Here is a 21,979-nt window from a genome sequence, read left to right as displayed (position 1 = left end):
CCCTTAAAGTGCCCTGAGCTGAAGTGACTCCCTCCTTTCAAAATCCTCCATATTGCTTTAGAGGATTCTAGCCAATAGGGTTAGGGGTATGACCCCGCCCTAGAGGGAGTGGACATACAAAGGGTGTAGGCACCCTAAAAGTAAGTAGTCCGTTGGTTACTACCTTATTACCCCTGTAAAGCCCCTGAATTGAGTATTTAGGGGCACCCCTGAACCTTAATCCTCGGTTTGCCAACGACCAACGAAGAAGGGGACAAAGAAAAGATGTGCAGCTGCGAAGACTAAAGAAGAGTGACTTGTCCAAGCAGCCCAGTTACCTCCAGGACCCTAGGAGGGCTGCCTGCTTTCTAAAAAGACTCCAAATCTCCAGTGGACTGCGGACCTGTGCAGAAGAAACCCAACCTTAAAGACCCAGTGCCCTGCCCGCTCAACCGCAAAACCGACTACCTCTGTACCGGATGCCCACAGTCCGAGTTCTACTGGTCCACGGGTCCAGCAAAGGTCCCCCAGCGATTTAGAGCAAGAGTCCACCATGGATTGATTCCCTGATGGACTCCACGTTGAAGCCTGCAACCTCTGCACAACAACCCCCCAACTGCGACCTGCACTGGTGAGCGGATTTTCAACACCGAAGGAAACCCCTGCACCTGGAGTATCTGGGCCTTGGGGAGGTCTACCAGCACACCCCAACTTACCTGTGCAGCTATAGTTTTTTTTCCATCCAGCCTCCTGGCCTGAGCCTTTTTCCAACATCAAGATTCTCCATTTGTTTGCATTTTCCTGCCCAACACTGTGTTGGCACTCTGCACCGATCCACCCATGTGCCGCTGAAGGTGTAAGTTTGGTGCTGCCTTGTGGCTCCCATCCTTATCTTTTTTTGATAATCAAATGTTATTGTTTTCAAACATATAAAACTATCACCCCATCCTTATCTTAAACCCCGGAGACAGGGTCACCAAACTGTTTACTTGCCTGTAAGTAGTACCCCTTTTTCGATTGGATAACACTGGCACCAGATCCTGAGTTTGACCTCTGCACCCGTCCGACCCAGTGCCACTGGTGGTGCAGTGTGTTCACTTACCTGAATCTTGACTGGTACTAATTCTTTATCCAAAAGATCAATCATGTAAATCGTTTACTTACCTGCATATTGCGGATTGTAATTCCTCCCATGGATAACATTGTATTGATTGAAAAATACAGTGTGTCCACTTTTTGACATTGAAAAACTGTAATATTTTACTCCTACAAAGTATCTTTGGTTCTATGAAATAAATGTACTAAAAGTAATATTTTTACAAAATGTATTTCTCAGATTTAGTCATTGAGTGTGTGTAATCATTTCTTGTCTGTGTGTGTACAACAAATGCTTAGCACTACCCTCTGATAATTGTAACTGCTCGCCCCCAATACCACAAAAGAGGGTATTAGTATTATCTACTTTAGCCTCTGTAAAGCTCTGGGGATCCACTAGACTCTGTGCACACTATACCGTACTTTGGTATGGTATATACAGAGCCAGCTTCCATCATTGGTGGGACCTATGACTTTACATTTGCTGGACCACTTTGACAAAAAGTGACCACATGACTACAATACAAAATTGCCTTCAACTTCAACTGTATTTTTGAATTGACAATTGTTTTTTTTAATTGAAAGTTCTTGTTAGGGCCTAGGTAAATCCCTTTAGCATTTTAAAGTTTTAAACACCTACTATAGGTGGGGGTAAGAGTGCCTAGACATTTTTTCAGTTCTTTTAAGAAGGCCCCAACATAAGTGAAAAAATGGATTTAGAGAATGTGGTAGTAGAGCTCGCCTGACCACTCGCCTCCATTTTGGCATGAAGGAGCTAAGGACCCTCCGTAGGCTGAAGAAAATAAAAATTGGTTGCAATCCTACCAAGACCGAGCTCCAGGAGCTTTTGACAGAGTAACCTAAGGAACACCCTTCTAAAGAGGAGGACCTCCTTGCAGAAGGAGAAAGTAGTGATGAGGGGGACAATTCCCAGCCTCCTCCCCTAGAGAGGGAAGATGTGGTCCCTGCACCCATTTTTCCTAGAGTAGTGCAAAGGGTACCTAGATCCTACGCAGGTGGGTTAGGCACCCTAACCAGCATTGAGGACAGCCTCAAAGATGAGTACATCCTTTTAGCAAGGATGGCTCGTAGAATAGGCGGATAGGCACCTTGCTTTAGATAGGTAAAGAGCAGATATGGGCCTAGCACCCATTAATGGTGGCAACATAATTCTGTTTTATCAGGAGGTATCAAAATATCTTGCTTTCTGTTATTCTGACTGTTCCCCGCACATCTCCCTACTTACTGATTCCTATTAGTCCCACTTCTTGAACCCCTGAAATCTCCATACTTCCTTTAACCATTCACTTGACCATGGGGGCGTCTCTCTAGTTAGGATTTTCTCCCAGCTCGATTGTTGATTAACGGTGGGTCAGGTCCTTACCTCCCTTGCAATTATTGCTCATATATTTCTCACACCCTTCTTCTTATATAAGGTATGCATGTTATCCTGGTGTTCTGTAATGTGTCTGTCTAATCCAACGGATAGTTCAGTTTGCAGGGAGAAAGTTCATTGCTCGCCAGTACCAGCTGGGTGGCCAGTAATATGTTTGGCTGCATGGGAGAGCGATGGCCCCGTTGTACACCACTGGTGTTTATTCATTGTTATTCTTGGCAACCCATTGTTCCATGATAAGGATCTTACTTAGGATTCTCTCTTTTTTTTTTTTTTAAAAAGGTTCTCTGGGACCTGACATGGTGTATTTTGGGGGACAAACAAACATTTTAGTAGCACATGCATTATGAATAAGGCTGCACATCCTAAAATTAAAATTCGTAGTCTTAACAGTACTTAACATGCTTACTAATTTTGGTCAGAATGTTGCATAGATTACTTCTTATTAATTCACAGGGGTCACGTGTAATATATACCCAGGTTCTTGTATCCCTTTGATCTTCATTCTTGGAATACTTAGTTATTGCTCTAGGGGCCCAGTATGTCAATGGGTAAAGAAATGATTTCTACCTATTAGTGTGTAGGCCCCAATACTTGCTAAAGATATCCACAGTTTGAAGTAACCTATCCAGTCCTCTCTGGGCATGCAGCGTATAGCAGGATGTTATCCACTTGTAAGAACATTCTGTCATGTCATATGTGGCATCCAATCGCAGGCTCCTCACCAATGCATCTTCCCTGATCCAGTAGGTCAGGGGTACCAGGACCAATGCACAGATCATGGTAGAAATTGGGCATCTCTTTATATATATATTTTTTTTGTTTAAAACATTATTTTTTAATTGTTCAGAAATGTCAACAGCAATGCAGTATAGACTGTTATTATCCATAGCAAGACCATGACCAGCGTGTTAGAGACCGTTGCAAAAAGCTCAAATTAAAAAAAACACAGCCAGCACACCTGTTGCTAGACCAGTTATTAATGTCAGCTGCTTGCATAGTCTACCCCTTCAATCTTTCTGCTACCCCCAGTACAGAAAGTAAACCCCAACCAGAGTGTCCATACGCAACAAAGGCATCCCGATCTGTTACCACTTTTGAAGTAAAATGGATGTGATGTAGGTCCGTTGACTTGGACTCTAGCCTGGGGGTCATGGTAGAGGATTGTATTCCAGTTCAGATGGGTTGGGCTGGATGCCATCCGTGGAACGACTCTGTCCATATAATTCCATTCCAGGGAGTCGAGCGCCTTAATAGGGTCCAGTGATGAGACCTTTGCAGGTTCTGATCTTCCTTCAGTATTTGCCATACACCTAAGTAAGTTTCCTGATGTTGTCAGGTGCTCCTGTTGATGGGTCGGAGTGTATAAATTTAGTGATAATCTCTCTCAAGTAGTTGCCCATAATTTTGGCCAATGTCGTCAACATTTAAGCGGGATATTAGCCTGTATGAAGCACAGTCATTTTATGTTTTGTCCTGTTTGTGAATGGCTAACGTGGCCATTCTGAGGTTGTATGGAAGACAGCCAACTATTTTGGTTTCTATGTACATATTTAATAGGAGTGATGCTGTCATACTCAGCATTTTCATGTAAAACTCTACAAGAAGGCTATTGGGACTAGGCATTTTCCCAGATTGTAAATCTATAATTGTCTCTTAAACCCACTCAGTCATTATGGCAGTTTCTAAATTCTTTCTTTCAGATGGCAAGACGCCCGGCAGTGTCAAGTGTGCCAGGAAGGGCTGTATGTCACCATCCTCCGAGTGGCTTTGTGAGGTGTAACAGGCTTGGGAGTAATAGTGGTCTGTTGCATTGCAATCCTCAGAGGCATTTATCTCTTTCTAAGTGTGCTGCAGAAGGAAACAACAAGGAGAAATAAAGATTTCTCCTTGTTGCTCCGCTGGAGGGGAGGCATACTATTCTGACACATTCTCAGGTCTACCAGTGTTGGTAAATCTGGGAATCTATCAGAATGCATGGGTGGTTGTGTGGGAACACCCACGCTCCTCCCATGGCACGCCTCCCTGACGCAAAGTAACGCAAGGCAGCAATTTGCTTAGTTTGTAAGATAGTGGCGGCCCTCATCATGAGGCCGCTGCAGCATGCATCACCCATTGCCCCTGAAAGTGTTGCCAATTACCGTACCTACACAACTACTAACCATCTCACTCAGACAAGTGTGACAATTTAGACTATTTCAGACCCCCAAAGTGATAAGAATGTCTTGGGCGACAGGTTTGAGTTGTTGTAATGGATATTAAATTAATAAACAACTGTTGTACTGCTCATCTTTAATTTGCATAAACGGTGCCACCATGTGGCAGACTGTAAAAAACACAGGCTTAAATTAAGCACTCCTTGTGTTACTCTAGATTTATCAAGCCACGCAGAGCCACACAAGGTGGCCTTGATAAATCTCATTTGGGGTTTTCGTCACCATTGCGCCCCCTTGCGTGGTGTAAGGGCGAAACAAAACCTTGCTAAATACACACCACAATCTCTTTCCAACCATCCTTCTCTCTAACTTTATTCTCCCTCTCTGATCACTTTCTCTCTCTCTCTTGCCCCTCCTTCCCTTTCTATCTCTCATGAAGCCTCCTTGTGCCTTCAGCGCTTAAACTCGCGGAGCTGGGGAAGTGTCAGGGGCACCTGGAGCGGCCCTGGGCTTTCAAAACCGGCCTCGAAGGGCTCCTGCTCACCGAGGAAATGCCCTGCAGAATAAAAGGCCTGTCTAATCCTGATGAGCACTTGATATATTTTACATGCCTACTGTTAAAACCATTCTCGAGTTTCTTTAGTCTGTGGTAGAAATCGGCCTGTATGAGCGAGAAAGGTGGAACATGTTTTCCAAACTCCCTGCTGAGAAGATAAGCTGTCATGATTCCAAGCCATGGCTTTTATTCCACAATCTACTGTATTCTGGGACGTCTAGCTGGAAGAAAGCATACTGTAGTTCGGAGGTTAAATAATATTTAATGAATTGGGTTGTTGAATTTAAAATCCTTTTTAATTGTTTGTTGCAGTTTGTAGAAAATTGAACCAAAAGTTGCTTTCCTAATTGTAAATTAGCCCTGATTTTTAGATAAAATGAAAATGTTTTAGATTAACAATTTTGCACAGATTTTACTTTTTTGAGTATTTAAAACAGAAATATTGTATAAATAGTTTGGGACTTGCCTAAAGAGTCTTGAAATAATAAGGTGATAATTTGTAGACATTAATGGCATCGCACTATCAGATGCACGCGTTTAATAGTTTTCTTTATATTTGTAAGATATACTATTGGACGCCAGAGAACAGAATTGGGTATATCTTATTATTATTATTAGTAGTATTTGTTAGGCGCTAAATGAATCATCCCCACGGGGATTTCTCAGCGCCACAATGTCAGAAGAGTGATGGAGAGAACCGCTGATTATTGACTGAACAGCCAGGTTTTGAGACGTTTTTTTGCACAGCCCAAAGGAGGGGCTATCAAGAATGTTGTCAGGCACCCTATTCCAGTGGGAGGGCGCAAGGTAAGAAAAAGAGCGCCCCCCCCCTTCTGGTTTTGTTGACCTTATTGGACGCAACAGTCGTCGATTGCTCGACCTTGTTGCCAACACAGAATGTAAAGTATTATCTTTTTACTGAGATATTCCAGACCATGCCCCTGTGGAGTCTTGAATACCAGACACAGCAGCTTGAATAATGCTCGCTTCCTGATTGGCAGCCAATGAATTTGGCACAGGAGGAGTTTCGATGGCGAGCGAGATGGACGATTAAGAGCAAGACGTGCGGCAAAATATTCTGTACGACCTGCAGTCTAGAGAGAAGATCTTCCCTAATCCCTACCAGTAAGGAGTTACCGTAATCCAGTCTGCTACCTAGTAGTGCCTGAATGAGCGACTTTCTAGCAGAGAGGGGCAACCAAGGAAAGATCTCTCTGAACATATGCATCAAGCCGAAACACCTGCCTGAAATGCTCTTCACATTTTGCTCCATGGAGAGTTTCCCATCCACCATGATACCTAAATTATTCCCCCATTTATTGGGGGTCGGAGGGTCACCCAGCTCCGGAGGCCATCAATCTGTTGACTACAGCTCCTCTGCCTTCCCGAACAACACAATCTCAGTTTTGGTTGTGTTCAACTGCAAAAAGTTAGCAATCATCCAGGCCGCCATCATTAACATACATTTTTTTAATCTTTCTCTGGTCGAAGCGGGATCTGAATCGATGGTAATGATCAATTGAGTATCATCCGCATACGAAACGGTGTCGAACCAACAAGATCTGATAATGGGGGCCAGAGAAGATACATAAATGTTGAATAATGTGGGGCTTACAATGGAGCCCCTTGGTACCCCTTTGTCCACAGCCAAAGTCTGAGAAGTGAACGACTCAAGTTGGGCTTGCTGAGTTCTGTCGGCAAGGAAGCTTACAAACCATCGAGTGCCTTTCCGCTTACACCAATCTCTTGTAATCTATCCATAAGGATTCGATGAGTGATTGTGTCGAAAGCAGCCGAAAAGTCAAGAAGGATCAACATAGTATGAGTCCCCTTGTCCAGGACGAGCTTGATCGTATCAGTGACTTCTGTTAGTGCAGACTTGGTACTGTGTGAAGCACGAAAGCCTGACTGAGAAGCGTCAAGCAGGTTATTAAATTCAAGGTATTGAACTAACTGCTTATTGACTGAGGCTTCCATGACTTTCGAAAACAGAGGGAGAAGAGAGATCGGCCTGTAATTTTGAAGATCCCGAGGATCAGCTAGGGCTTTTTTTAATATAGGTCTGATTTGCGCCTGCTTCTATTTCTGAGGGAAGGTGGCTGTGATTAAAGATTGATTACATAATTCAGCAATGGGGGGCCGCTAGAGCCGAGGCCAATGCTGTGATGATGAAAGGGGGATCCACGTTGAGAGGGGAACGAAATTTTGGGTGAGCTAATAACGAATGGAGTTGGTCCGCCATTATGGCCTTAAATATTTGTAATGAGCAAGAAATGGAAACATTGTGCTTATCTGAAACCACTCTAGGTTTCACCTGTATGTTGAAAGAGTTGTAGATTTTATCAGTCTTTAGCTTAAAGTGGTTGGCCAGATCATCACAGAGCTGCTGGGTCTGCGGGATAGAGGAGTTATTCACTCTTGGGTTGGTGAAATCTTTCAAGATTTTAAACAATTTTTGGGAAGAATTCTTTGCTTCCGTGATTCTGGTCCCCAGGTGTGATCTTCTAGCACCGTTAAAGTTCTTTAGGTATTGTCTAAGAGCCGTTCTATATGCTAGTTTTCTGCCTCCTGATTAGATTTTCTCCATTTCTTTTCCCATTTCCTCCAAACAGCGTTTTCTTTCTTAAGACTGTCATTGTGCCAAGGTGCTGGAGCTGCTTTTATCCAGGTTTTACACACTTTAATTGGGGCGATTGTATCCAGAGCTTTGGTCAGAAAACCTTCTATTGTTTCCAGAGCCACATCACTGTCCCTACAATTCTGAAGGGCCGGGGCTTTAAATACAGGGGAAAAAGAGGCTAGAGTCAGCTTCCTCCATGGTCTCTGCCGGCCTAGGACTGATTGGGGTTTCTTTATTCCCTTTGATAGGTTTAACACAAATTTCAAAGCTGAATGGTCTGTCCATGTCAGGACTATAGTGGAGTCCACTACTACATCCTGAGTGTAAGAAAATATGTTGTACAGTGTGTGTCCAGCTAAATGAGTGGGGCTGAATATTTTGGGTAAAAGGCCAAGAGATTCCAACGCTTCTACCAGCCCTATGGACTCTGGGTCGGAATTAATATCAAAATGATGATTGAAATCTCCTATTAATAGAAAATTGTGTGATTTCAAGGAGAGAGGTGCAAGGGATTCCATTAGTGAAATGCAGAAATCTTTTTTGATCTCCCCGGGGAATGGTAAACTACAGCTCCCATCCAACTGGATCCATGATCTATCTCCAGTTTGAAAGCCAACAGCTCCAAGCTGGGGGAGGAAAAGGAATCCAAAAGCTTAATGCTCAAAGGTAGATGGGTCGCAATGGCTTGTCCCCCACCCTTCTTCCCTTCTCTATCTAGTCTGGAGATTCTGTAGTCCTCCGGAAAGGCAATAGCTAAGGAGGGGGTAGCGAGCTGATGCAGCCATGCTTCAGTAAAGAGGCAGATGTATGGTTTGAGGGAATCTAAAAGGTCCCATATTTCTGCTGCATGTTTTAGAATGGATCGGGCATTAAGATAGAGACCCTGCAAATTGAACAGTTTCCCACCCTTTTCATGAAGCTTCTTCCTGGAAGCATTGTTGTTATGACCTATAGGGACTGAGATGCAAGAATTAGAATCAGCAGCAACTATGTGCGGGGGATCTTGAAACTCCTTGCAGCAAGCACATTTGCTGAAAGGTGGATCTTGGTTCGAAAAGATATGTTCCCTACATCTTGGATTTCCCATACATTTACCAATCTCCAAAAGCACAGGTATCGAATAGGTGTATGGGGTTATAGCTGACTGCCTCTTTGGGCCCCAGAGGCAGCCTCCCTGGTGTTGTTCAGGCGCGGATGGGCGCAGACAGGCTTGCCTCAGGCGCGCCAGCGAGAATACTGGTTTTATGTGCGAGGGCCACGGGACAGAGTAAAACAGCTAGAGCGTCAACTGCTCCAAAATGGCTACCGTAAGCACGGGCCAAACGACACCCCAAAAGAACTGTTAAAACCCCAACTACGTCGCTTCAAATCAAAAGGCACACTGACAGACACAAACAGGTGTATTCTAGTACAAGGAAATTAAAAGCACAGTCACAAGATTGGAAGATCAGCAATTCCAGCCGCTTCTGCTATTGTGGTGCTCGTCCGTGGCCCTCGCTGGATTTATGTGCGAGGGCCACGGGACAGAGTAAAACAGCTAGAGCGTCAACTGCTCCAAGATGGTGACCGTAAGCACGGGCCAAGCGACCCCCCCAACAGGGCTGCCTCTTTCCACTCAAACGGTCTATTGATAGGACCAGGGTGGACCACATAGTAGCCAGAAGGAATGCACGTACCCCAGGTAAGTGAAGAGAAAGCAAATTGTATTTGTGCAACTTTAAAAGAACTGTTAAAACCCCAACCACGCCACTTCAAATCTTTGCATTTTTAATTCCACTTCAACATGGTACTTTAAGAAAACTACTTTGATTGGGATGTTGAAGTATTGTGTTCTTGCCAGCATTCTATGATAAGGAAGACATAGGGTTTTTGAGGTTTAAAACACCACAGTTAATGGCCTCCCATTCTTCGTACTGATTGATCTGCTATCCTAATGAGCTCTATTGCAAGATACCAGCATATGAAGTATGCTAATCCCGTCCAGTCAACTTAAGCTAATCACTACGCAACATTTACCCACTGACAAAAAGGTGTCTCTAGCTTTACCCTGACCTTATTCCACTCCTACGTCTCGGAGTCAACCAGTGAACCCATTTCTAGCCTTCTCATAGCTCAGACCCAGCAGGATCTCCAGCTTCACTCCTTCTCACTGAAGTTCAGTGCTCCGGGCAGTGGCATTATCTGTGTTTGCCTATACTCTAAAAGTAAGGTGAAGGGACTGTTGGATATGAGGAGCGATAGGAGACACAGGCAGATAAAAGGGGATAGGACAGAGAATAGGGTAGTGGAAGAGAGAGTGGCAGACACCTCACCAGCATAAGGTAGTCCTACCTCAAGGCACTGCCTAAGCTGAGGCCTCTTCGGCTTCTACAGGGCCTATCATCACTCCCCTGTAAGGTCGCCATGGAGCCCACACCTTCTCCCATGTTTTTATGCACCTCTGCTTTTGTAGACTGTTTCCTCGGCCCTCTGGCACCAATCTACGTCCTTTTCCCAGTCTGTCACTGAAGGGGGAAGGGACGCCACCCATTCCCTTAGTAATATTGCGCTTTGCGATCCCCTCTGCTAATACGAGCTATATAGTAATATACTTAGGCCAAGCTGTCTCTCCCTTAATTATCAGTAGATGCCACTTTGCATCTAGTGGCACGTCGGTACCCACCACCCTGGCCATAATTGTTGTGACTCTGCGCCAGTACTGCACAATTTTGGGACATTCCCACAGGATGTGAAGAAAAGTGTCCTCACCGTGGCACCCTCGGATGCACTGTGGTGATGGTGCCTTGCCAAGCTTGTGCAGAAGTGTCGAAGGATAGTAGGAGCGATGTAAAATCCGTAGCTGGATCAGTCTAAAACGCACCCATATTGCTATTTCCCTCTGGCCCAGGAGCGCCTCCTGCCACTCCTCGTCCTCTGTATTGCCCAGGTCGTCAGTCCAGGCGGCTCGCAATGCTGCCAGTGGGTAGGGCAGGTTATTCATGAGCTTCTGGTATATTGTTGAAATCGCTTTCTCCGGGATAAGGTCAATTAATAATCTGTCCTCCAGGGGCGAATAGTCAGGAAGGAGAGTATCTCCTTTTAACTGAGTCCGCAGGATATGTCTGAGCCTCAAATAATGAAACCTCTGAGTCTCAGCCAGCTCAAACTCCTGCTGTAGTTCCTCAAACGGAAGTGGCTCTCCGTCCCTCCAAATGACTTAAAGTCTCTCTATTCCTATGGTCTTCCATTTTGTAAACACTTGTAGCGAGGCCATGTGAGAAAGTGTCTCTATATATACTGGACTAGAATGAAGTACAGTGTGTATAGAGTCCACCCACCCCAGAGGTATAACAGAGGTTAAAGTCAGAACTAACCTTACTCTCCAAAGTGGTAGCTTGGTCGAGCAGTAAGGCAGTACCAGAGGACAGTGTAAAGCATTTGTTGTACACACTCAGTCAGCAAAAGGTTCCACACACTCAAGGACTGAACTCCAGGCTAATTGTTTTTATATCCACAGATATAGGTGTTTTATTCTTAAAACTAACAGTTCTAAAAACATACTTTTCTTGTTATGAGTTCTCTCATGTAATTACTTTGCAAAGGAGCAATACAGTTTGTGCACACAATTAATACAGTATTGACAGTAAGCAACACAATCCTAAAACACACTATAGCATTGAGCTCAATGGGTTTTCCACATGTAAGTACAGTTGATTACTATATAGATTACTTTAGTAGTCCCAGGACTAGATCTGAGATTCAGTGTTGGGGTCTAAGCTGAAACCAGGTTAGCAAAAACGTTTTCGTTACTGTAGTGAATTTTCATGAATATAAAGTTGTTTTAAAAGTTCACACTTTGAAACTTTTCAAAGGAAATCTGACAATGTTATTCAATGGGAGAAAATTCAGGTTGCAGGTAAAGTACAATCGCGTTCCTTTTGTAACCCAGCACTGCTCTCCTAGGGCCAGCACTGGGGTCTCAACTCAAAACAGGTAGGTAATTGCGTTTCAGTATTTCGTGTGATTTTTAAAGAATATTTGCAGTTTTCAAAAGTAGACAGAAGAAATTTCCTAGAAAAGCAGACAATGGGTTACTATGGAGAAAATACAGATTACTAGTAACCCCGCTAGGAATTACTTTTGCGGTTCAGTACTGGGCTGAAAGGTACAGCACTGGCTTCTCCCCTGATCACAGGTGAGTACTTCAGAATTCGGACTTTGGCTGATTTTATGTGAATATTTTCAGGTTTCAAAACTTCACACTTAGAAAATTTTCGAGTCAAAATGAGTCAATGTTATCCAACGGCAGGTAAGTAAATTACCGGTTTCCAGGTGAGTATTGGTTGGTGAAGTTAAGGTTCTGGGCATAGACTCAGGGGTCCCCAGGCTCAGGTAAGTACAGTTAGTTCACTCCCAGCAGCACACGGGCGGCCGGGTGCAGAGGTAGTTAGGCCCAATGATATCCAATGAGGGAAGGGGGGCCTTCGGTTGGTGGCTGCTGGCTAGCAGGCCACGCGGCTGTGGGAGCTGGGCTCCTGGTCACTTGCTCAGGGCAAGGGGGAAGTAGGATAGGACACAGGGGTCACAGCCAGCGGCACTCGGGCGGCTGGGTACAGGGTGCTTTTGAGCCGTCGGGCGTCCAATGTTATCCAATGGGAAAGGTCAAAAAGGAACAAAGGCTGCAGGCTCGGGGACGGAGACTCTCCAGGGGCGACCAGCACTTCGAGAGGTAAGTTGGAATCTTGGAGCACAGGTAGGTACCCCAATGGGATGCACAGGGGGTTGTAGAGCGCCGGGTGCAGGGTGTCTTTGGGTGTCGGAAAAGCTTACCCTCTGCTGGTCGCGGTTGAGGTGGCCCCTGGTTCAGAGTCTGCAGGCGTTGGCTGGTTCATCTAGGAGGGTCTTTGGGCACTGGACTTCGGGTCCCAGTCACCGGGGGGACGTCCTCGTGGTCTTGGTTCGGGTTGGCCCGGCCCGGGCCCGGCTGGTGCGGAGTGGGCTGGTCCGGAGCTTCCTGGTAGGCACCATGTGGGTTGTTGCAGCAGAGCCTCTGCTGATGGGAGTCCCAATCTTCAAGAGGGTCAAGGCAGGCAGGTCCTCTGGGTGTCCCAAGGTTGCTGTCCGCGGGGGTCGCCGGGTTTAGGAAGGAGCAGGTTCCAGGATCAACAGGCCGGTAGGGCTGGGGCCAAGTCAGTTGTTGTTGTCCTGTTGTTAGCAGCTGCACGGCGGGTCTTCTTCTTCTTGATCTTCTTTCTTCTTTTTGGTATCGGGATCTCTGGAAGGAAGGTTCAGGGAGCCCCTAAATACTGAATTTAGGGGCGTTACAGGTAGAGCAAGGACAGGGACCAATGGGTCCCTGCCCTGGGGTGGGTACACCTCCTAGTCTGCTCCTCTCCTGTCGGAGGTGGGCAGGAGCCTAGCTGTGATAGGGCAGGGCTCCCCATCTTCAAGATGGCCGAGCCCGGGGTTGTGCTTCACCTTGTCTCCACCACCTGAGGGGTGGGGTTGGTACAGGCTGGCACCCCCCCCCCCCCCTTCCTGACGTAGTTTTTCCCACCAGAGTGGGGGGAAGAACTGGTGGGGGCTGGTTGCTGGGTACAGCAAATGGTCTGGAGAAGCTCACAGAGGCGGCATGCCTTTAAAGCTTCCCCCTGCCCATCCTGGGGGAGGAGACCTAGCACCTCGCCCAGGATGTGCATTGTTGCAGGCCCAGGAGAGCGGGGGCTCTCCTACCCAGGGGTCCAGCAACATGTCTGTTGTGTGGCAGCCTCTGCAGCCACTCAGCCAGACGTGGATTGTAGGTTAGGGATTCAGAGGGCATCTCTAAGATGCCCTCTGGTGCATTTTACATTAAATCCCACACTGGCATCAGTGCGGGTTTAATGTGCTGAGAAGTTTGGTACCAAACTTGTCAGTCTTCAGTGTAGCCATTATGGTGCTGTGGAATTCGTAATGCCAACCTCCCAGCACCATATACTCTTAATGGCATCACTGCACTTACAGTGCCCAGGAATGGCCCTGGGTACTGTAGGGGCACAGGGCTCATGCACCTGTGCCCACACCTCTGACACAGGGCACCCAGTTAGAGGGGTGACTGAAGTATGCCAGGGCAGTGGGTTCTGTGGGCATGGCACACAGAGATGTGTGCCATGTCGACTCTGGTTTTAGTTCTGTACTTAGGCACTCAGCTTGCAAAGGCAGTGTGTAGATGCCAGGGTACAGGGCCCCTGAGGGTGGCACTATAAGCACTGCAGCCCTCAGGGGGTCTTCTCTGGTCACCATGCCTTTCAGATGCTCTCCCTGGTGAGGGGAACTGGGGCTGCGAGCGGCAGAGGAATTTTACTAACGTGATATTTGATTTATGTTCTTAAAAATCAGCGCATCTGGAGCGTTTTTAATAATTTTAAAAATCGCCTTACTTTATCTTTGGGGGATGTCAGTATAAGGGGAATTGAACTGCTAGGCACTCTGACACCTCTATCACCTTTTATTCATTCATTCTTCTCCTTCAGCCCAGCGGTGGGCGCCATCTTGAGTGTGGCAGGTGGGGACAGCGCTCAAGTCGGGCCGTCCTTCCCGCCCTCTTGGTGTATTTAACAGAGCCCATTCGCAGCGCTCGGTGCCTTTCAGATGCTCTCCCTGGTGAGGGGAACTGGGGCTGCGAGCGGCAGAGGAATTTTACTAACGTGATATTTGATTTATGTTCTTAAAAATCAGCGCATCTGGAGCGTTTTTAATAATTTTAAAAATCGCCTTACTTTATCTTTGGGGGATGTCAGTATAAGGGGAATTGAACTGCTAGGCACTCTGACACCTCTATCACCTTTTATTCATTCATTCTTCTCCTTCAGCCCAGCGGTGGGCGCCATCTTGAGTGTGGCAGGTGGGGACAGCGCTCAAGTCGGGCCGTCCTTCCCGCCCTCTTACCTTCCTATAAAATGTGCAAGCCGATCAGACGGCGCAGCGGGCTGGCGCAGCGGGCGCGCCGGATGCGCGCCGAAGCCGCGCCTAAGCCAAGCCCGTCTGCGCCCGTCCGCGCCAAGACCGCGCCAGGCACAGGGCATACCGGCCAAATTATCCCTATGATCAGGTATGACCCCCTTGAACTATATTCCTTGCGTCACGGCATGGGAGCCCACCACTGTAAAGGCTGCCTTCCCAGCAATCAACTTTGGGGCCCTTTCTCGTGTCGCCTCTGTAGGTGGACGTCCCTGGGTGTCACCACTGGAACACCTACACCCCCCCCGATCTAAGCATAAATTAGATACATTTAAGGGAGGGCTCATTAATGCTAGGTCCCTAGCATGCCACGGTCAAGACATCCATGACCTCATACAATCTCATGACTTAGATGCCCTTTTTATTACAGAAACCTGGCTCAATAATTCATCGAATCCCGATCTTGCAACCGCCCTACCCCCAGATTTTACTATCTTTAGGCGTGATAGACCCATTGGCCGGGGAGGGGGGGTAGCCTTTGCCATTAAGAAATCCTTCACTTGCCATACCTTCGACCTAAGCCACCTTAAGGACTGTGAGGGCATAGGCTTTACTATCAAAATTAATGCTTCCACTTCCTTTTCAGGGGGGCTCATCTACCGCCCACCTGGAAATGCCACCCCCTTTCTGGACTCCCTCGACGACGCTCTTGGATCACTCCTGACACATTATTCCACTTTCACCCTTCTAGGCGTCCTGAACCTGCACTTGGAATCAGGCACAGACCCGCACACCATTTGCTTCCAACAATCTCTCAGTATCTTCGGTCTCTCCCAACTTGTTTCCTCCCCGACACATAGGGCTGGACACACGTTAGACGGCATTTGCTCCAATCTGACAACTATGACCACACTCCCCCCGATTTCGCAAATATGGACCGATCACTGCCTTATCCCCTTTGTCATTAAGGTAAACTCCTCCATGTCACCAAGCGCCAAGCGCCTCCTCCCTCCTTTTTCGACTAATTGGAAGAAGGTGGCCGAACGTATCAAGTCAGACCTCCAGCCTCTGGCCCCGCCCCCCACTTCAGTCGGGGATGTTGTGTCCGACTCCCGTAACTTCGACACCTGGATTGGCAAAATTGTCTCAGACAACTCCAGTCCCACCCGCCGCCAGTCATCCCGCCGGAAAAAAAAGCCCAACGCCCCCTGGTATACCCAGTCCCTCACTGATAGCCACCTCCAATGTAGGATCCTAGAAAGGACATGGAGAAAATCCTACGATGAAGCCCCCAGGCTACTTTACATCCTACAGAGGAAACTCTATCTCTCTAACATTAAAGCGGCCAAAAGGGAGTATTTTACCAAAGCCATAGAGGAAGCCCAGCAGAAACAGCAAATGATCTTCTCCATAGTTAAGTCCTTCACACATCCCAAAGCCCTCCTACCTGAAATCCCTCCATCCCAAACACTATGCAACCAAATTGCTGATTTCTTTATAGATAAAATTGCCAACATTCAGAAAGATTTCCCTCAACCCCTCACTACCACCCACGACGCCGTTACAATTCCCTCCACCCTTGGCAGTTTCCAGCCAGTCTCCCTTCAACAAACCCATAAGGCCATCTTGGCCTGCAAATCGGGAGCCCCCACGGACTCCTGTCCCCCTAGCATTCTTCATCACCTCATTGGAATTGTAAATCCCACGATTAACGCCATTATTAACGAATCCCTTGAATCAGGCATCGTTCCCGATGACTGGAAAAAGGCCACAGTAAAGCCCTTAATGAAGAAGCAAAACAAATCCCCCACTGACCTCACTAACATGCGCCCAATCTCGCTACTACCCGGGCTCGGCAAAATCACGGAGCAGCTAGTATATGGCGAGTTAAAAACCTTCGTAGAGAACAATCATCTTCTGCACCCCCAACAATCAGGATTCCGTCCAGGCCACTCCACTGAAACCGCCTTGATTGAATTATCCGACTCTATCAAGTTCTTGCAGGATGAGGGGAGACAGGCTGTACTCATTCTGCTTGACCTAACCGCAGCATTTGACACCATCTCGCATGTCATTCTTATCAACAGAATGCGCGAGATTGGTGTGACAGATACTGTACTGACATGGATCATTTCGTTCCTTTCCAATAGATCCCAAACAGTTTCACTAGGCCCCTACTCCTCCAGAGAAAGACCAATCGCATCAGGAGTCCCCCAGGGGTCCATACTTAGCCCTCTTTTTTTTAACATTTATATGACCCCCCTCCTTGCACTGATAGAATCCCACGGAATCCTCGTTACATCGTATGCTGACGACACTCAGCTTGTCGTTACCATCGATAAAAAATGCACGGACGCAGTCTTTAGATTTAAGAACTGTCTCTCCGAGGTCTTTCTATGGCTAAATAGCAACCACCTCAGATGCAACAGTGCCAAGACTGAGATTATACCCCTAGGGAAAGACTTGTCCTTTTCCCCAAAAGATTGGTGGCCAAAAAACTCAGAAGCCCCTCCCAGGGCTGTCTCCTCGGCACGCAATCTCGGCATCCAATTTGACGCATCCCTCAGCTTTGATGACCATGTTCGCATCACTGCAGGGAGCTGCTTTAGCCTTATTAGAACTCTGAAGAAATTCTTCGACTTCCTCCCCATCTCCGCCAGAAAATCAGTCGTGGTTGCCTTAGTCCTCTCCCGACTCGATTATTGTAACGGATTAATGGCAGGAGTGAAGAAGTCCACCTTGAGGAAATTGCAAAGTGTTCAGCATGCGGCTGCTAGACTCGTTCTCAAACTCCCCAGAAGGTCCTCAGCCTCAGCTGCCCTCAACACCCTCCACTGGTTGCCTCTTCACAAAAGAATCTTCTTTAAACTCCTATTCACTGTATTTAAAGCCACTAGGAAAACTGGCCCCCTGTACTTTACCAAGCGCTTTACGTACTACAATCCTACGCGCTGCCTGAGATCCTCGGGAACCCACCTTGTCGTTATCCCCAGATTCAGGTTAAAAACGCGCGGGGGGAAGACTTTTTCTTTCCTGGCATCTAGAGCCTGGAACAACCTCCCCGTTAATCTCAGACTAGCTGCCACTGAGAGCCATTTCAGGAAACTCTTGAAAACCTGGGTATTCCAGCAATCCGACTCTTCAGTCTTCGCAGCCATCTGATCTGTTTATCACTATGTCTCTTTTCCTGCACGCTCAGCGCCAAGATGCTCCTCCCGGAGCGATAGTCGCGCTTTACAAAATCCAATAAATATCAAATATCAAATGCCCTGGGTAACTAGGGTACCAATTACTAGAGGCTGACAGGTGGCCATAGATGTCATTTGGGTTTTGTTTCAGTACAGTTTTAGGGAAGGAACACAGGCCCTGGGTACCAGGTTGGCAGGAGCCCAGAGCACACTCAGTCAAAGCACATCAGCAATTCATGATGGCACTTTCTCACAGGCCACCTTCGTCAATCTTGCACTAGACCACAATGGTGTTCTGCTGGTCAGTTTGTTATGCCAACCTAGGGCCCAATTGTCCTCTCTCCAGCATGAGACAACTACTGCTGTGGAACGTGTCGTCTTGATATATTAAACACATTAAAAACTACCCTATATTGTGTTGCATTAATATGTTCAACAGTTACTGTGGTATGCTAATTGTACAACGCGACAACTTCAGCCTTTTAAAGTGTGTGCTTGGCCGGTGTCGTGCACTGCATGCGGTATCAACTTTGGAAGAAAATGCTCTAACCAGGCTTCGAGAAAAAAACCATAGCGGCTGACCGCAATCAGTCATATAGAAATATGTGAGGACTGGTCTTTAACTGGGAAGAAAAATGTGGGGGCTGTCTTAAATGGAACATTTAAAATATATGCCTATGATTCTCATAGTGTGCTACCTGTCCGGTATTTTGGTTTCTCTCAGAGATGTAATTGCATCCAGATACATAACACAACAACTGACCTACACCTAAAACCTGTCAGTAGGATTGACTTTGTTGTTGGTTTTTAGCTTTTTCAGATTAATGAGTAACAGGGATTTGTTATAAATAATTAACCTTCAAAATGTTTCAATTCCGAAATTTAAATGTGCGCTTTGTTAGATATTTATGCCACTATACTCTACACATCTCGTCCATCTGCACATCTCAACCACCACTCTTTCCTCTTCAGCATCCTCTTTTCACTTTTCCCAAATGCACTTCTTTGCATCTCCCTCAGGTCACCACTTCCAACATACAATGCACTGACCCGCATTCAAGCAATTTATTCCCTTTTCCTTGTGCCCTGTTAATATTTTGCTGTTTGCGCACCCACTTCACACACATTTTCACAGAATTGGAATTACAACTGGAATATAGGACCAAATTATATGTGCTCTGCAGCGAGGCCAACCCACTGATAGGCACAATGCTTTGGCGTCAGAGCTGTCAATCAAAGCCTCTCATAAACACCTGGCATGGCTCAAAGTATGCACAGAAAAAAAATACAGAAACACAACATGATTAAATAGCCAACTCTTGAGGAAAGCAAGATTAAGTAAAACGTGAAATGAAAGAAGAACTAAATTGCCGACTGGCATTGCCTAAACTTTTTTAACACTCGTTTGTTTGTAAATCAAGCCATGTTTTTGGCATTAATGTTGTTAAGTGCATGAAGATAGGGCCTGTTTTAATGTCATACAGCAGATAACTATCTACTGTAAGCACATATCTCTCTTTGGCATGACTCAGAAATTTTGATCAATTTCACAAGGGAACAAGAATCCTGGCCTGCTCGTCTTTTGGATCAGTTGTGTGGGGCGCAATTACAGCAGCAGCTTCACTTGTAACAGGGCCAGCAACCTGCAGCCAGAGCCTGGGGTGTCAGTGGGGGAGGTTAGCATGGCGAGGGGTCTCAGCATAATATGTAATATAGAAGATTAGCATTCTAACACTTACCGTTCCCAGAACAAGGCACCAGAACAGGTGTTTGCATCCACTCCTACATGTGACGAATGTGCTTGTTCACATAAGAACCTAGAAGAGACCGGTCTGTATTGAAGAGGTAGAGGAAAACAAAAGCTTTGTGGCGAGTGTTTGAGTGGACATTACAATTTACCAGTTGCAAATGGTCCATTGCGCACTTTTCATAGATTGAGCACGTCTGTGGGCAAACACGCTGTTTATGCTGGCTAGATTTATATATTAAATGAAAACCAGAGAGACCAAGTAATAGTTCAAAATGGCGCCAAGAATCAGTCAATTTACCCCGGTGCAGTTTAGTGGGGTCCAAAAACACATGCAGTAACTCTGTCCAGTACCATGTGTAACCGGTAATATGGATGTTCCATTAAGGTCAATACCAGTTTTAGATTGAGTTTTTTTCTGGGAGGGACAGTCCCACAAACTTTCATCCACATACAAATTTTCAGTTTTAATTTTACAGGTGCTGATAACTGTCTAAGAGAGCCGTAACCAGCAAATGCTTTCAATGCGACTCCGCACTTTGAAGATTTATTTTAAAACTTTGATTTTTTTTTTTACAGCAAAAGAGGCTGCTGACCTTTGATTTAGCAGAGCATTAACTCCGAGCAGCAGCAAATTTCTCTGCGCATTTACGTTGAAGTGCAGAAGATACATATATCCCTGAGCCCCAGACCTTCCATGCAGGGTCGGATTGGTAAAGCGGGCACTCGGGGATGGGCCGGTATCGGAGTTGCAGCCGTGGGCTGCTTTTTTTGCCCAGCGTGCTGGCCGATTTGGGCTGTTTCTGTGCTGTTCAGATGTCGCTAGAGGCCAAGTGGGGCCCTGAACGGCCTTTCCGAATGAAATTAAATGAAAATAAGTTTGATAAAGCGATCGAATGCCCCTAGGGCATCTTAGCTCCGAGGCAGATGGGCCTCTATTACCTCCCCTTTACCAACGAGGCCCAGGTGTCATTCTCAATCTCTCGATAGGCCGGCCCATTAATATTTCAGGTTTGGTTCACAACTGTGAACTAATCCCTGCACAAAGAGTCCTGGCAACATTTGCATTTTTTTTAATTTAAGCGAAGTGAAGAAAACATGCCTCTGCCAGTGAATGCCCTCCCCCTTTCATAATACTTAAAACACTGAAGCAGTGTTTTGTGCAAAATTGCAATCTGCAAATGTGGGCCGCCAGTTTCTTTAGGGTGCCTGAGCTAATTTTTAATCCCAATCCAACCCTGGTTCCTTGTCAGCATCCTCCCCACCCCAATCCTAATCCCAGATCCCTCTGAAATCACTCAAAGCACGCAGTTTTCAGATTAAATATGCTATGTTCATGGCCACTGGAATTTTGCGAATGTGCGGCCATGGCATATTTCGCATTATTGTAGATTTGCCACTTTTGCCTTGTTCCTGCCTTGTGGAAGGCCCTTTGCAAAGGTTGACTGGCTACCTTTCTGATGCTTATTGCTATATTTGGGAGTAATTTGGTACTAATGAGATGCAACCAATGCCAGTATACTGTTAATAAGTGTAAAAACAACAAAATATACTATCACAAAATGTAGTGCATTACGCTGCATATTTTGCCTTTTCTTGCGGCACAATTTACTCAACCCTGCTGCATAATTTGGTTCTCTCCTGCCGCATAATTCCCGTGGTCTGGCTATGTGTTCCTCATAGTGCCTGGAGTCAGAAGCACTTGGAGATATGTCATTTTACCTGTACAAATAGCCCAACTGAGTTTTATAGGTCTCGCCTAGCGAAAGCAGCGCATGCGATGCTCTCGCTATTGCGAGTACCTTTTGGAATCGATTCTGCGGAGGGCTTGCATGCACGCGTCTGCGTGGACAAAAATGGCTGCTCTTGCCATTTGTCCATAGCAAACAGCATGCGCGTGTCCGTAGGGATTGTGGACAGCCCAACGCCATTTTGCATTTTGGTGTCCTAGCAATGGAAGCGTGAAAAGTGTCCTAGCAAAGAAAATGCTGTTTCCCGTGGAACTTGGTGTGTGCCGTTTTCACTACGCAGCTTGATGTCCATGCCACTTTCACTACGCAGCTTGATGTCCATGAAACGCATCAGTTTCCTCGGAGCACAAAACATACCCAATAACCAAAAAATGTACAGTAATTCATAACCATTGGATTAACCACTAACTTTGGGTTGTGGAGAAGCGAGCTCTTCAATGCGTCATTAGTGGAAGGGAATGCTATATAAAATCATGCTATGCTTTTTATTTCCATTATTGAGGAAGTAGAGGGGCTTCATAACTCACTGAAGGCCTTGCTTCTTGAAATGTCTCCCCCCACATTCAGCAGTGG

The sequence above is a fragment of the Lissotriton helveticus genome, chromosome 1_2, assembly GCF_964261635.1.
Source record: "Lissotriton helveticus chromosome 1_2, aLisHel1.1, whole genome shotgun sequence".
NCBI classification, from domain to species: domain Eukaryota; kingdom Metazoa; phylum Chordata; class Amphibia; order Caudata; family Salamandridae; genus Lissotriton; species Lissotriton helveticus.
Note: the sequence above shows the minus strand (reverse complement) of the source record.